General features: G+C 42.9%; 1 long non-coding RNA gene across 1 annotated transcript; it reads right to left on the minus strand.

Annotated features, from left to right (window-relative positions):
• Nucleotides 1–2,179: 2,179 nt before the first annotated feature.
• LOC127372852 (uncharacterized) lies at nt 2,180–4,378 on the minus strand. The gene is made up of 2 exons (XR_007886741.1): nt 4,165–4,378; nt 2,180–3,950 (listed from the first exon to the last, which is right to left on the minus strand). It is a non-coding gene; the product is annotated as an uncharacterized LOC127372852 (long non-coding RNA).
• Nucleotides 4,379–5,221: the final 843 nt, after the last annotated feature.

A 5,221-nucleotide genomic window follows, 5' to 3' on the forward strand; every position in this document is an offset into this window, starting at 1 on the left:
GTTGATAAGCTGTACAAAGAACCCAAACAGTGAACACAATATCTGCTGAGACATCGGCTTCTTTGTTTTCTTACATCCTTAACATCAAGAAGGCCTCACGACCCCCAGGTTGGGAATCACTGCTGTAAAGTAACTAGTAACTCAGGTCTTCACATAAATGGAGTAAAATGTACAATATTTCCCTCTGAAACGCAGTACGAGTGTAACAGTCCTCACACAATACTAGTATTTGAGTAATGTACCAACTTCTCCTCTCTGACCGCTGCCAGAGAACAGCAGCAGCGTGCTGTGACACTAAACAGCTGCCTCGTCCTACGTTCTTTACTGGCACATGAGGGATTAACACCTTCTCTTTTCTCTCCAGCTCTTGACATACATTGTGCTCATCCATCCCTCATCCTGTCTTCCATCCTCTCTCCCTTTATCTGTCTCTCTGCTCTTCACAATGACCACTGCATCGTTCATTTCTCAAGGTTGAATCCGTTTGCAGCAGTGAAACTGAGTCCGCAAGTGGGATTCAAACCGGACGTCTAAATGTTGTTTTAGAGGCGTACGTACCCTTGTAAGAAAACGTTTTCTGGGTTCCTAAATGGTCAAAAGCTCCTCTAATAAATACTTTTTATATTAATACTGTATCTAATGATTATGTGTGATGTAAACGTGTTGCTTGCAGTGACAAACCCACAGAGATTTATCACCGACTGCAGCACTACATAGTGTTTTAGCCTCTTTTAGCTCACTGTAGCAGAAACAGAATCTGGATCCATATCTGATCAGCACTGTTTGACAGTTTGATCTGAGTTTGGTGTGTTGAGCTGGACGGACTCACTGAGAATGAGCTGTCAATCACAAGGTAGACCCGCCCCTAAAGCATACCCTGCTTTATGGTCTGTTTTACTCTAAATGGGACCATCAGTTACTAAATGAACATCATGCTGTATAGAAGAAGACTGAAACTAGAGACTGAGACCAGAAACTCATCAGGAAACTGTTTACTGAGCTCATAAATCAACTGAGAAGTAGGCTAATTTCTCCATAAGACTGAATGGTATCGCTTTTTATTGCAGCCAGTAGAGCTGCTGTCCTTTACATAGACTGCAGGTTGAAGACACTTAACAGACCTGGAGCCTCTGTCCATTATAAAAAACTGTCAATGGTTACATTCTGGGGCAGCTTGTCCTTAATACTTTGCTCTCCTTTACAGCAGTGGCTGCTAGTCTCCTAGCTAGGCTAGCTATGGATTACAAATCCCCAAAAAGAAAAGTCTCAGAGGGAAATAGAGGATTTAATAGTGCACCCAAATATGTTTTCTTTCACCACACACCACACAACGCTGCTGCCTTATCAGTTTGCTTGTTATTATAAAGAAAAACACTCACAAACCCATAAACCCACTGTAAACTGTCCTGGATAGTTTTTACTCTCTGGTCTAAAATGATCAAAATCAAACAATCTGATTAAATACAATTACTCTGAGTTAGAGAATTTATAGACAAATACAATATGTGATGAGGGGTCGCAGGCAGACATTGCTACTGTTTAAAGTCTCCTTTCTAACATCTGTTGACATCAAGCACTGACATTTCAACCAAGTTGCAGTTAGTGATCAATAAATGGATTCCAATCTGATGATAAACATTAGAATTTTATTGTAAATTGTGCTCAATTATTATCAGTTCCGAGAAAGCAGAGAGACTTATGCTGCCTTCACCAGCTCTACCTCTCCTCTCCAACTGCGCAGACAAAGACAAAAAACACTGGACGTGAACCCGACTCAATGGAAAATTCCTCGGTTTACCATTAAGGAAGACTGACACTAATGTCAACTTCTGGATTCAGTGCTCCAGTCAGAGCTCGAGCTTTGAACGTGATGCTTCTGTGTGTGTGTGTGTGTGTGTGTGTGTGTGTGTGTGTGTGTGTGTGCCATTCATCTGACATAAAGCAGTTACGGTATCTGATTCATCTCGATCATTTTGAAAAGGGGAAGAGAGAGAAAATGAGTCAGAGTTGTTTCAGTTGCTTATTATAATCAGGATCTGTGTTTCATATTTCCTCTATGAGACATCATTTAAAATCACATTTCATGCTTTGAACCAACAACAGACAACGCAGCACAGGATGAAACAGAGAATACATGAAGTCAGGCATCTAGAAAACACACAAATACAATACAGTGGCACAAATTCACCTCATTTATTTAGTTTTTTTGTAAACAAAAGTTGTTTTTTTTCCCCCCCTGAACACAGAAGGTGGCCCCAGTTTGTCCCTGAAGGGCGACGCCGGTGGGAAAGTAAGGAGTCACTTTCCGGTCACACCATTTAATATTGCATTTATTTATTGAATTATCAATTTAAAGTTGCAACCAGGAAAGGCACATTGAGGTTACTTCCTGCCCGATAGGAAGAATAGTGGCACATTGTTGAGCGGTTAGAGCGCGGCAGCTCTTACTGCTGTAGGTGAACGTCTGTGTTTCTATTGTGCAGCTCTGCTCGCTGCCTGTTTATGAATACAATAACGCTGTATATCAGCGGAGTAAACATCCAAAGGTAAATGTTAGGCCAACTTCTATTATTTCTGTGTAAACCCCTGAGATATCAAGTATCCAAACAGTTTACTTTTTATCACTATTTATTTGTGTTTTATACATCGCGCTGCACAGCTGATTGAGCTGAGAGCTCCAGCTAGAATCTGGAAACAGCAACAATGCCGGAGTGAAAAAAAGCTTGGAGCTGCAACACAAACACAATCTGCTCTCCTGAACTATAACCGGAACCCCTGGCTTTTATCGAGGCTTCTGGGAACCTGACGTTCAAACGGACTCAGCTCTCGTCCAGACCTGTGATCCTCTGTGTGTTTTGTCTCTGGCTGAAGCCGAGTCTTCCTGCTTCACACGGACCCCCGCTTAGCCAGACAAAACCTGAGGCAGGACGGCTCAAAGCCGCTCCGACGCCTCTGAAGGATTCAGTATCAAACAGGTTGAGTAAGAGTTGTTACCCATCGGGGTCGAGTGGAAGTTCTGACTTCCTGATGCAATATCGTAATGCTCATGGCGACATTTTCAGCGCCTGATTCATACCGTCAGTTTGATAAATCTCCGTCCTCCTGTGTAACTCAATGCTTTCCACAACAATAGGAGCACGAACGGGAACACCGATATCTTCAGGAATAATCTGGGAAGGACCAGCATGTTAGATGTCCCAGTTCCTTATTAACTGCTCACTATTACCACTCCTCAAACAAGCCACAGAGACTTTACCGCTCTGGTTCACTCTCGCCGCTCCCAGAGTTTTCAGCCACACTAGGCAGCTGTGTTCTAAAAAACACTCTAATTCCAAACACTAATATTATAAATCCCACAAATATCAGACACAGGACTGACAGTAATTCCCTGAGCCAGGAACACCTGTAGCCATTTCAATGACAATAATAATGATAATAATAACGGAGGCTGTTACTGTGCATCGCAGCCACGCAGGCCTGCAAAGAGTCAGTGGAATTTTCCGAGGCGCTGACCATCCAGTGGACCTGAAACGCCTCGCTGCCTCTCGCCGGAGCTGCACTTTGAGGCTCTGCCAACTGCCGCTGACCCGTCTTTGATGTGGCGCCAAACACTGTCACCGATGGAGACAAAACCTGCCATCAGACGGCGCATAATCGTTTTCTCCTTAACCGCAACCTCTTCTGCGTTCGTAGAAGGTTTTCTTCCCATTGTTGAGATATTTGGTATCACGCCACTTCGTCATTTTCAGATCCTCCTGCGTGAGTCTTGGGAGTCTGGCATACTGCAGAGGTCTGCCTGCATTGGTGGCATTATTTGGCAAAATGCAGAGCGGTGGGGATGACAGATGGGTGCTTTGTTACATCTCTGGTTTGTGTTGTCAACAAACAGGTCACAGCCAAAGTCAAAGGAAGCTTGCAGCGCGTAGAGAGGATGAAACGGAGTCCTTGCCCTAAAAATACAATAAAACAATAAAAATAGTATCATTGGAACACTTCAGAGGCTCTCCTCATCCCAACTACTTCCCTGGTAAAAATAAAGCCCAGCAGCAGACTGCTGTACAGTAAGATGCACTTTTCTACTTTTAAACAGGTTAAACAGAGGGTTTCTAAACAGTATGGTGTTATTATGTGACATCCTGAATAATTCATCAGCCTTCCTGTTACTTCTCTTCCTCGTGTGCCGTCCTCTTTGAAGGTACAATTAGATCGACCGTGCTGCCGAGCAGATGAATCATATCCCCAAAAGAGGTGTCTCCATTTCCTGCATCTGTTCGCTGGCCGCTGCTCCACACTTTACATTACATAAAGAGTTTCAGCTTTCACATCTGTAGTTCCATTCAGTAGTTGCAGCCTTTTTCTGAAACTTCTGTTGGTTTTTAATATGTTTTTGTGCTCTACCAGGTGAGCTACAGTGCGCCCTGTTATACCGAACCCTATTCTTCATCTACGCGTCCCTCCCAGGAAGTTGCGATGTTAACAGTTGACGCAAATTCAGCCAAGCTCAGTGAATTCTGCACAATTTTTCTATTACTGTAGTTTCCAACGAGTTTCACCAATCATTATCAGGACCCTGCTCAGTTATCAAACTACAAGCTATTTTATTGTCAGTGGAACAAGTTGCCTTCGAGTTCAGGAGAGATGAAAAATGTCATTTTAGCCCTTTAAGACCGCATCCTCATTTCTTTGTATTTTATTTAACTGTTTTCATCATCCAGAAATTCATCAGGAATCAATAAAGGGAATCGACAGAGAATCGGACTGATAAGCAGAATCAATAGTTGCACTGGTTCAAGTTTCAAACTTTGACAACCATTAATTTTCCAACAAATGATATTGCAAACAGTTAAACTGGACATCCTGCAGACACTGAATACAGAATCTAACCTGTTTGACAGTCGTAATGATGATCAATAACAGCACTAGCAGTGTCCTCGCAGCAATAATGTTGTTTTCTGACAGTCAGAGATTACATAATCTTCTCCTGTAATATAAAGTGAACCAATTGGTGTGATAATCTTTGGGATTGGGGATCAGCTCATGAACCCAATACTTCTTAATGTCAAATATAACTTGAACGCATTCCTGCCATAGTTTTAGTGATCATTTTGTGCGTCTGTTTCTGCAAACTGTGACAGGATTAGACCCACATTTGACCCGGCACATGCAGTCTAACCTTGACCTTCCCAGTGCTGGAGTTGGGTTAACGGGACACTGGGGGGGG

Source organism: Dicentrarchus labrax, unplaced genomic scaffold (genome assembly GCF_905237075.1).
Source record: "Dicentrarchus labrax unplaced genomic scaffold, dlabrax2021, whole genome shotgun sequence".
Taxonomy (NCBI): domain Eukaryota; kingdom Metazoa; phylum Chordata; class Actinopteri; family Moronidae; genus Dicentrarchus; species Dicentrarchus labrax.